The sequence below is a fragment of the Hoplias malabaricus genome, chromosome 4, assembly GCF_029633855.1.
Source record: "Hoplias malabaricus isolate fHopMal1 chromosome 4, fHopMal1.hap1, whole genome shotgun sequence".
Lineage (NCBI taxonomy): Eukaryota > Metazoa > Chordata > Actinopteri > Characiformes > Erythrinidae > Hoplias > Hoplias malabaricus.
The window spans coordinates 8,515,180-8,527,902 of NC_089803.1; positions in this window are offsets into that span (position 1 = coordinate 8,515,180).

Below are 12,723 nucleotides of genomic sequence, written 5' to 3' on the forward strand. Positions count from 1 at the left end.
AAGTTTTGCACCATTTCTCCCTCTTTCATACAAAAATGTTTAGAGAACTGTGCAATTACTGACCTTCTACAGATCTTGACTTAATATGCCATTTTCCAGAACTGAATGATTAATAAATGACAGTCTTTAAATGTACACACTCAAGAGAAGTCCTGTGGAGGGGTGTTACATGCTCTTACCATCATTGTCTGAGGGCAGGGTATGTCAGACTCTTTGTTTTCGTGTGTATTATCAAACATTTTGAAAGATGCTGGGGCATTATGGGAAATGTATTCTCCCAGTAATTTGGGTCCGATGACATCCTTAGCTTCACCCAGTATTTATCTAGAACACTGTCATAAATTCTGTAATACGTGCTTTTTTCCCCCCCAGCACAATAAAGCACAATAAACCAGATGTAGACTGCTATGTGTGGACTAAGACATAGCTAGATACAGGACTCCTGGAGATATAAAGGGATATAAATTTAATGTAGGCTATAAGCTTTGTTTTGTAGATATCCGATGTGAAGGTAAGGTGTTTGAAACTAAATCCTGTGAATGTAAACTAAGCATTCATTGCTCACTATGGTCACTGCTGCTATGATTTTCAAAGGGGCGCTAGAAGAGCAGGAGCGCTAGCACAGCTCACCACTTTAATTCTGCATTTATTCCTAAGATTTTGAAATGTCTACAAATTATTGCTGCAACTGATTAATCAACAATTTAATTTGACTTCATTTTAAGCAAAAAGCAGCTAATGCATCAGTTAGTACTATATTAAAAAAATTCTCAATTACAATTCATATTGAATAACTTGAAAATATGTCTAGTAAAAAATTCAGGCACATTGACCAAGGATGTGTGTCATGTTACCTGGTCTTGCCTCTACCCCTGCCCCAATACTTGTACTTGAACATTGTACTTCCCAGAAAAAGATGTCCTCTTGATGGCAGTCTCTCTAAAATCCAAATGTATTACAACCTTTTCAGCTTCAAACATAATTCACCATGTGCACTGATAAACCTAGCCCCTATATCATGACATGGGTTTGGCTTTTGACCCTTTTACTTACTTACTTTTTTTTTTCCTGAAAACAAATGTATACATGGACAACAGAGTTTCAGTTTATATTTCCCAAACTGATTATTTCCCAAATTGATTTGTATTTTGGGGAAGTCAACTACTAGCTACATAGCAATACCTAATACAGGCCCCTTTGGCCTGTATGTGATGCAGTACATGTCCATAATTTATATTTTCATATATTGAAATGTATCCATACAATGTTTGTGTGACGCATGCCTTATGCTGAGTGAATTACTGGTAGCTATGATAGACTAGTACTTTTATGTGTATTTACATTATTCTCTCTTTGTAGAATACCACACACACACCTACACACATGTTGATACTTGTACCAGATTACTGTTCATGTACAAGTCAAATTAAAGGCCAGTTGAAAGTAAAATCAGCTGATGAACAGATTAGTGCAACCACACATAGGTAATGACATAAAGTCTTTCAGCATTATAAATGTGAATACCTACCATGAATGGATGCAATTATGGTTTCACTATCACTTTCTCACTGAATTAAATATTTTAGTGAAAAGTCTGAATTAAGCTTTCATTCCAATGTGTCAACAAAAAGAAAATGTTTCTGCACCAAATATACACTAGTAGACAATATAGGCTAATTAATGTCCTGAAAGAAATAATGGATGTAATGAGGTTATATTACACATTAGAGGTACAACTGAGGTCAACAAATTTAATTTATCAGTGAACTCTTTATCTGCTGCAACTCTAGTATATGTATTCTCATTCAAATCTATATGCTTTTTCAAAGGAATCAGAAAAGCAATAAATCTGAAGTGGTACTGTTTTCCATACTGGGCCTATATTCACAAAATTCTCAAAGTAAAATGCTTATCAAACTGTAATAAATTTACTGAGATGTCCTAGGTCAGCACTCATACATGTCTTGTGAATACTAGCCTTGTTCTGCAGTACCATTGCCCTGCATTTTGTAGTGTCTTATTATTTAGATGCATAAGTTGTATTGAGAGCAGGCTAAACTCAAAAAATGGAAATAGTGCTTCAAAATCATAATTGAGAAATATTATGTGAACAAATGTTTTGTGTATACCTTACCTTTCTGTGGGTTGATGCAAACATGTCGATATTTGTCTCTTCAGAACTATCTTCTGTTGATGTCAGGGCTGTCTTTTGCCTGAGAGATGTCTTTAGTCTCTGCATCATTTCAGCTTTTGCTGCCCGAGTAAGCTTTGCATTCTTCATCTGTGTATGAAAAAGAAAAAATACAAGACAGGGCATGTGATTGTTTAAAATATGAAATTCTGATTGCCTCAAACAAATGTTCACGTTGAGTGTAGATTCTGTCTCAAAAAAATATTAAAAAAAAATATATATATAGCCCTCATCTCAGCAAGTTTATTTACGAATTTTATCAGCAGTTTTAAATTGCAGGAAGTCCAGTGTGCCCATATAAGGCACACAAATAAGTCATGCTTTCCAATAAAACTAGCATTAAAACCAATGATAATAAAAAGCTATTATTCACCAGCCTGTTGTGGTCAGACTCTAATGTGTCTGATTTAGTTGCTTCATTGATTTCACAAGATGCCCTCCTCTTCTTCATTAATACCCCTCTTTTTTCAGTTGTCCAAGTATTTTTGCACTTTAAAAAGTCATTCTTTTTATTAATCAACTCTTGGTATATATCTAACAAAATGGAGGGCAAAGGGATTAGCTTTCAATGATCACATGCATGTTTTGACAACACCAAAACAGATAGTTAGATAGATAGTTTACAGATATTTAACGTTACCCTGCCTTTCTTGACAGTAAAACACAAATGTAAGTTTCTTGAACATTTTGGCTCATACTTTGCATACTAATATTAGCTGTTATCAAACTTTACTATCACAGTCTAGGTGAAACATCAAATTAGCACTGTACATGGCTACTGGAAATGTACATGTAAAGTAACTTTTTGACAATCTACAGAGCACGTCCAGCCTTACAAAGAGGTCTACTGAGTTTCAAAGCAATGTGATTTAAAACCCAAAAGAGGGCTGTACATATGTTTTGCAGATGATGGCTATCAAAAATTAAATTGGAGTGACTGTCCTCTCAGGTTTATTTGTATCGGTGTTGTATATAATTCATATAATAACTCAACCCTTATGAAGAGAAATAATTCAGTTGTACATTTAACAGATGGAACCTTGTGTAAAATAATGAGTATGGTAGATATCAAATCAGATGATGGAGACTATACTGCAAATATCTCTTGTATTTTGGTAAAAGAACAGGCAAAAAGTGCAAACATTTGCAAAAATTTGCAAACATTTTTCCACTCTGTGGAACGACATACCTTCACATACTAACTAAAATGTAAAAAGTGAAACTGACCTGTATTAGTGTTGCAATGAGAAATAAAATTATGTCTCTTCAGAAGACTATATATTTGTCATTACTTGATCACCAAATGTACAATTTATACAAACTACCTTACATTGAGTGCAAAATGCCAGGAAGTAATGAGTGCATTCAAGAAATACTTTCAGTGCAAGAGATACTCTTGGAAAAGCTGGGTCTTCAATGATTTCTTGGATGCGGAGAGGGTTTCTGTTGCTCTGATAGTGCATGGAAGCTCGTTCCACCAGCGTGGTACCAGAGATGAGATGTGGGTTTCCTCCGGGTGACTGTCTGTGAGGAGTGTGGTGTGTTCTCCCTGAGTCTGCGTGGGTTTCCTCCGGGTGACTGTCTGTGAGGAGTGTGGTGTGTTCTCCCCGTGTCTGCGTGTGTTTCCTCCGGGTGACTGTCTGTGAGGAGTGTGGTGTGTTCTCCCTGTGTCTGCATGGATTTCCTCCGGGTGCTCTGGTTTCCTTCCAAAAACACATGCTGGTAGGTGGATTGGTGACTCAGAAATGTCCATAGGTGTGTGTGTGTGTGTGTGTGTCGCCCTGTGAAGGACTGGCGCCCCCTCCAGGTTGTGTTCCCACAATTCGAGGTAGGCTCAGGACCCACTGCGACCCTGAATGGGACAAGCGTTTTCTGCTTCTGCTTCTGCTCTTATCTTTTTGACACACATGGCACACACCCCGATTTTTATATTTGATAATCAGTTGTTGGGTCTGAGAGCACTATTGCAGAAGTTTTGCAATCAAAAAACAGATGTGACTTTGTTTTTTGGACATCAAGAAAAGAGAATTAAGAACTACACCACTCTGCCATGTAAACATCTCTACTTACTATAAAACAGATATGACCATAGTGTAGATGAGAAATCAGAGCCAAATCAACACTGGAGAAAGGACTTATCACTGAGATAGGGGAAAAGGGTCATAGACATTTGGAGTTCTCACAGATGTTTTTTTTCTGGAGAACACTTCAGTCTGTAGCTTCAACGTGAAACTTGACTTTAAATAGCATGGTCCCACTTGTCTAATATGGTCCCAAGTGTCTCTAATAATTGTGTAGTTACACATGAACAACATATGCAACAACAATGTAACTACTGATGAATTTGCACCTGTTACTGATGGATTACAGTAGTAATTTATGTAACAATTTCAGTTTTGCCTAATTCCACAAATGGATCTTAATAGTTTGAATAGCATATTCTCTCTTAGGACTTAATGTAAAGTGGGACCCACCATTTCTTTACCCATAGACTGAAGAAACAACATGGGAGAGTTTACTGGCCATTGCTAATCTCTCCAAACAAATGGTATGGAGAAATGTGAGCAATACAAAAACAGCATTGAACTGCACTACAAAATTACCTTGGTGTGGTATGGCTGATTCATTTAACTGGAGAACCAGAAAAAGAATAAAATAACCCTCAATATGGTATTATCACAGCATGATGATTACGTGTCTTGTTATAAGTCTTATTTGTTTATATTCTCAGGACACTTGTTTGCCGAAGTAGCATGTATCAGTAGTGTCTGTACAACTGTCTGTCTAATATTTTGCACATTCATACAGGTTTCTTATGCAATATTAAAGCTATGTTATGGCTTTTATCTTTATCTGAAACACACATGGAACACAATCTGATTTCTATAATTAACAACAAGATACTCTGATACCTCTGATATTTAGACAGACATTAGTCACAATTTGGTCATTGTTTAGATATTCAAACCCACTTTAAAATTAAACACACATTAATTTTCTAGATTAAAAAATGATCATATTCCAGATTACTTTTGTGAGTGCTTTTAAATGCACGTAGCCTCCAGTCCTGTTTATCCTAGTCATCAACAATAAGAAAAGATAAGTTTGTAAGCTCAGCAATGGATTCTTAAGAGATCATACTAAAAACAATATATTAGGTAGGTCACAGAAATCTGTTCTGTAGTATCATTTATTCATCATTAGAGCTCTTTGGAAAGATTGAGACATTTTGTAAAATTCAGTAGAACAACAATCTGTGATGTGCTGTAGATGGCTCAACTGTGGAGATTGCCAAGAGCACCCATTTATATAATCTACTGCTAAATTAGTGTACTACGGTTTACATACTGCACTTTTTTCACTTACATTTCAGCCATAGTGAACTGGTTAAGAATGTACCGTCTCCCTTCTCTAGTATTTTTGTTTATTGTTATTGTACCTTTTCCCGATTGTTACAGGCTCACACTTGTGCACTTTATTTAGTCTTGTGTAGAATTTTTCTATGTCGCATGAGCAGTGAGATTATCAGACTGAACCAGTACCTGGATAAGGTTTTAGAGAAAAAAAATTGTAGACCACTACATAACTAATTCAATGTTGAAATGAGATAAGAACAATATCTAGTCATCAACAGTTACAACAAAGGTGTGTTCAGCATCAAACAGAATGACCACAGAGTCCTTGAAGGAGACTGTGAGATCAGGGTTTAGGCCATTAGTTCCCAATACATACAGTAGCACACTCCTTCTAAGGTTCAGCTTTATGTTGTGGGCATTCATTCATGAAGCAGTGTCCACCAGGCATGTTGGAGCCTGAGTGTCTGAAGAAAATGAGGAGCTGAGTGTTAATAAGTAGCAGTGGTTGGAGAAATCATGAGAATTATATTACATCAGCAAGAGAATATGTGTGAATGGAAAAGAGAATGTGACTGTATTTTATGCTTGTTAAGTCCCTAGAGCTAGAGCTGATTAAGTTTGGTTTGCCTCTGTGAGAGCACTGAATCTGTGCTTCGTTGTGCTATGAACATAAAACATTTTTGGTAATGTTAAATACAGCCCGCTAATTACTGGGTAAGTACAAAGTTCCTGTTAAAGTAGCAATCTGTAACATTGACACCACGCGTTTAAAATCACAAACTGTAATAAAGCTTCAAAACAGTGGAGATAGCTGTCTGTCTCCTCCTCCTTCTCAACAGATATTCGAGCTCGAGCAGGTTGCCAGTTTGAGGAAAACTGAACAAACAAACAAGAGACGAGTTTAAGAACCCGCTAAGGAACATAATCGCTAAGAAGAATGTGCCATAATCAACACATTTACACAGAAAAGTGTTCATCATTTTACTAAAACATCTACAGGTGTTTGTCATAAAATAAGAATATCATAAAAATGTGATTTATTTCAGTAATTCCATTCAAAAAGTGAAGTTTGTATATTATACTCATTCATTACACACAGACTGATATATTTCAAGTGTTTATTTCTTTTAATTTAATGATTATAACTGACAACTAATGAAAACCCCAAATTCAGTATCTCAGAATATTTGAATATTGTGAAATGGTTCAATATTGGAGTCACCTGTTCAAATCCACATTAAATATTTAGACTAGACAAGGCTGGTGTTATCAATTGTCCTTTCCACCATAAATGTCATTTAGGAGGCAGATCTTATCCACATTTTTTGTAATCAAACATTTAATTCCACCTTACATGTGCCTGTTTATGAGTCCTAATGGCATTATCTGCCAGCTTCTTGGATTTTCTGTTCCACCTTAAGAGCTGAAGCTAGCGCTATGGCTTTTGAAACTTTTTGGAGCAACTGTTATTCCACTTTATCTGTTTAGAACACACAAACCAATTGTAATATTTAACCAATTATTCACAATTTTCATATTCAGTCATTTAACTTCACCTTAAATGGGTCTGTCTAAGAGCCCTACTTGCTTATATTTGCTGTGTACTACCAAGCTTGATCTCTCTATTCCACCTTAAATAGGTGAATATGCTAGGCTTTTCAAACAAAATTCATTCTCCTTAGTTTGTTTTAAAACACACACACCATGGAGAAACACACATGAATCTGCCTCAATTTCTTTAAAATAAACAAACAATGGTATTTACACCTTTCAATCATATTGTTATTCACCCTCTTCATATAAAAAAATAAAAAACACAGCACAGTCCTGACCATTTCAAATGCAGCCTCACTTTCTTTATTTAAAACACAACCTATGGCCTTTAATCCTTTTAACCTATACATAGGCATCTGTAATTCTATATTTTTTCAGGAGAAAATTAGCCAGCTCTGGTTCTGTTCTGTAGTGTTGCTGCTTCTAAACTGGCACCACATTTCAAACATAATTTCAAACAATATTTCCTCTCGTTTTACTCCGTCTCTGGTCATGGAGATTTTTAGAAGGGCAGTGTGGCTTTATGGGTCCGGTAAAATTATATACATAATATAATATACAGAACATAATAACATTAACTATGTTCACTTGGTCATTTCATGACTGTGAGACACTGTTTGTAGGCCTGGCCACATGGTGGACTGTTATATGATTGGACAGAGGGGGGGATCACAGGATCTCTGCTCCGGACTGGGCACATCTCACGGAAAATGTACTGCTTATATAGATTATTAAATTGAGTTAAAATGTGAAAGTTTATACAAATGACTGTTATTGTATTTTTTTATAAATAAGGAATGCAGCTACTATTTGGAATTCACTATGTTTCTGAACGTAATTATAGATCCTTTAACATTATTTACAGTAAACCTAAAGAGAAGGACATGGTCAGCTACTTTCATTACAGACACTAGCCGAGTTTCAATGTGCTTTGAGTTCATTAGGTTCAGGTTGTCTATATGTACTGGGGCATTATATGAAGATAGCGGACTAATGATGAATGGGTGTTTCTCTTCTGGGTACAGCAGGGAATATGCATCAGTGTTGTCTTTCACTTTAAATTACAACCTAGTGAGTAAGTACATGTTCAGTAGGGTGTAACAAAAACATAAGCACATGGGAAACACAAGGGAAAATGGCTCTTTTTAATTTCAAATGACACACTTGAAAAGGAAATAGTCATGGCTTACTTAACAGGTACTTTCTCTGTACTTACGGTGTGCAGCATTTGTAAAACGTTTGTAGGATACTCTGTAATAACCACATATTTCTAGCATCATACCCTTTACTTTATCAGTACTTATTGAATCTTACAACTTAATTAACAGGGACTTACTCTGTACTTACCCAGCAATAACAGGCTGTAATTTAAAGTGTTACCCATTTTTTATAATACAATAGCAAATACATTAATTAATCCACTACAATGCACTGCAGCACATGTTTTGGGGATTTCAGTGTTGGATGTTGGAAAAAAGTAACTTTTAACTGTGTTTGAATTCCACAAATATTCTTTGTCCTTAGTTAGTTGTGAAAGAAAAGTTAAGAATTACTCAAATGAAAGCTGAGGTTGAGCATCACTATGAATACCATCACTCATTCGTCCAGAGAAACACTTTCTCAACTTTAGAGAACCAGCCTTAAAGGGTATCTTCACTTCCTTTTACAGGTTCATTTCACTCATCGATACCTGTTTATCTTTCCAGGAGCCAGTTTTTTTAATGCAGTGTATTAATTCCAGTGAAGGATTTAAGGGTGCTAGGACTGTCTTCAGGTTCATTCCAGATTTAATCATTCGACATAAAAGGATGAGCACATGATGTGTTTTTTTTTTTAAGTTCAACCTACAAAAATATATTTGCTTTATGCTAACATGTAATGGATTTTTTTTATTAAACATATATATGTGTGCGTGTGTGTGTATTATACATAATGTGATTAACTAAATTTTCTATTAAATGTCATGTTAAAATAAAAAGAACAATTGAAACATGTGGCCACCATTTCTGAAAAATCTCTTATTTCAGGTACTTTTTTTCAATCTCCTCTGAGAAGATGGGGGGAATTACAGCAATAATGCAGTAATAATGAAAGTCACGACTCAACAATGACACCAGAGAGTGTCCAGATGTGTGTGACATGGACGTGTCAGTGTTAGGACTCTTAGGAGAAGCTGATCTCAGAGTGGAGGAGTGAAAAGTAGGGCATGACAGTCAGCTTGAGTCTGTGACCCAATCCCAGGTTTGGTGTTATTGCTGGTGCTGCTCTCACATTCTGTTGTTTTTCAGTTTTCTAATGTAAATAGCTCCTCACTCCCTCTATTCTGAAGTACATACATCATTAAACTACATTATACACTGTATGGTATACTTCTTTTGTTCTTCTTTTGTATCTTTCCTTTTTCTCAGTGCAGGTTTCCTTCCTCTGTGTCCACATCCTTTCAGACCCAGAGTGTTGTTTTGCTCTTCTCACAGTGGAAGGATGAGCTCAAACAGCTGTAAACATGTTTACATCTGAAGTGCACATGCTGGTTGTAAGGGACGAAAGTATAAAAAGATGTTCTTGTTTGGGAGTGTTTAGGGGGAGACACCAGGTTTGCGGCAATGTTAAAAGTCTCACAATTACTGTCTCGAAATATGTTTTAAAACTGTATTTTAAACTATTTGAAACTGTATTTCTAAAATGAGGAAGAAAATCATCTGTGCAAAATTCAGTTTTGATGAATATTCTTCACAATTTTTACGTATTTTACTCCTTTCTCCACTTGCATCTATTTTCCAACCATTAGTTTTTTTAATAAAGGCGTATCTCTGCCCACATTTGGCTCCACCTCCGTCACGTTTCACAGAATATCTTATTTATTGCAGAATCTAACTAGGATAGTTTTTGACAAATGATATAAAGCCAACAAGAACTGTTTTCACCACCATTTTGGTGGCAACCTGTGCTCAAGACTGTTCTGTAATTAGCTGAACTGGATTTACTTTTTACTTTTTGGATGCTTCCATTTGCTGGTAAAATGTTGCAATGGTGTTGTGTGAAATGCTGCAGTAAATGGTTCCATGATAAAAATGCTTTTAAAGTTCACTTACAAGAAAGAAGTTTATTGAAGTGTGCTATTAGTATACTTACTTTAAACAAAAAATAAGCAAGTATATTTTCAGTGACTTAACACCATTATGCTTGGCTTATATTGACACGTACACAGAAATATCTTAAATATACTGGGCTTAGACTTGTGCTTGATCTTTTGATGGAGATGTACTAAGAAAGGTATAATCAAGAAGTCTTGCCTTTTAGATAAAGTTTACATATACTTTGCTTGTACTGTAGTTTGAAGTGGAATAGCTTACGTGGGTGGAACTGAAGTTGATCTTTTATTGTTAATTAATTGTTAATATTTAATTGTTAATTGTTAATAACCATCACAGAAACAGATTAACATTTTATTGACTTCCTGTGAGAGTACTGTGACAGACTTGATTTATACAGACTGATATAATTCATTACCACATACATTCATTCATTATCTGTAACCGCTTATCCAATTCAGGGTCGTGATGGGTCGAGAGTCTACCTGGAATCATCGGGCGCAAGGCAGGAATACACCCTGGAGGGGGCGCCAGTCCTTCACAGGGCAACACACACAGTCACACATTCACTCACACCTACGGACAATTTTTGAGTCGCCAATCCACCTACCAACGTGTGTTTTTGGACTGTGGGAAGAAACTGGAGCACCCGGGGGAAACCCACGCGGACACGGGGAGAATACACCACACTCCCCACAGTCACCTGGAGGAAACCCACGCAGACACAGGGAGAACACACCACACTCCTCACACCTGGAGCGGGAATCGAACCCACAACCTCCAGGTCCCTGGAGCTGTGTGACTGTGACACTACATGCTGCGCCACCATGCTGCAGGAGTGAGTCTCTTTTGGTAATACATAAATCATTGGCTGCAACACTGGACTTTTGATATAAAATCCAGTAGGGTACTACACAAAAAAAAATGCAAGACTGAGGGTTGTTCAAATTACAAATATGCCGTCTGTACGTATTTGTTTAATGGTTGTCTTCTGAACATAATTAAATCATAGCTAATTATTTCAATCTTAAGTGATTTATCTTCAACATGTAAAAAAGGAATATGTCACAATATTTAATAGCTTTATCAGGTATTCCAGTTTATCAATTAATACAGTGGTGGTCTAAAATATCATAAATGATATCTTTAAAGCAAAGTCATGTTAATTTAACATAATTCTGAAGAAACCTTCATGTTGGTTTAAAATAGAAATTGATTGTTTTACAAAAAATGATCATAAAGATGCCTATGTGAACTGCTAGTGAGCCGTGTTGTGTGCTCTGTTATTTTTCTATGACTTCATTGTGTATATTCAATTCTTTAAATCTTGGTTTTGACTTTGCGCTCTTCCTACTTCGACTATGAGTCAGTTTTGGCCCCTTTTGGTTGCTGACAATAAGTTGCTTGTGGTAAAGTTTTGTAAATACATACACTGTGTACTGTGTATATATTTCCATTTGTTTTGGGAGAGGGTTTTGTGTGTGTTTGTGTGTATACCTACAGAGTGAGGTAAAACATTGTCTTTTGTTTCCTTTTTGTTTCACTTAGGTTAGAGCTGTCTGTGGGTCAGCTAGGTGAGGTGTTTGTTATTTTGTCGTAACAGTTGTAGAAAACTGCATAACTAATTCAATGTTGAAATGAGATAAGAACAATAACTAGTCATCAACCGTTACAGTAAGGATGTGTTCATCATCAGACAGAATGACCACAGAGTCTTTCAAGGAGACTGTGAGATCAGGGTTGGGGCCATTAGTTCCCAAAACATACAGCATCACTATAAATACAGTCACTCATTTTCACAGAGCAACACTTTCTCAGCTTCAGAGATCCAGGTTTAGTGGTATCTTCACTTCCTTTTACAGGGTAATTTCACTCATTTACATTCACATGTCTGTTTTAATTTGACTGTCATGTGTTTAAAGGTGCTAGAACTTCAGGTTCAAGGATGAGCACATGATATATATATATATATATATATAGGTTCAACCTACAAAAATTTCTTTCCTATTTGCAAGCAGTTGAAAATGTAAATCTATGTCACATCAACTTTTAAGTGTACATTGTAGGTTGAGGATATTTTGAGTTGAAATAATAGATTTTCGGTTCCTTTAAATGTGTAAATTGTTTCACTGGTATTTAAACTTAAGGAAACATTATATTGCGATATATATATATATATATATATATATAAACTTATTTAATTGGATATTTCTATTAAATAATAATTAAAAAAAACATTTGAAACACTTGTGTGACCAGTATTTTTGAAATATTTCTAATTTCAGATTCCTTTTTTGGACCTTCTGAAAGAAGATGGGAGAAAGTCACAGCCGTAATGCAGTAAATGCACCTGTTACTGGTAGTGTCATTTTTTCCAGTGCACCTGGCAGTGATAAGAGCACCGTAGCCAATGCAACAGGAAAGAAGCTGAGAATTTTCTACCATAAAGAAGAGATAAAGGTTGAAGATGTGTTGACAAAAGCTGATTCCAGTGACACCAAGAGATTCAAACCTAATGCAGGCTTCGGCT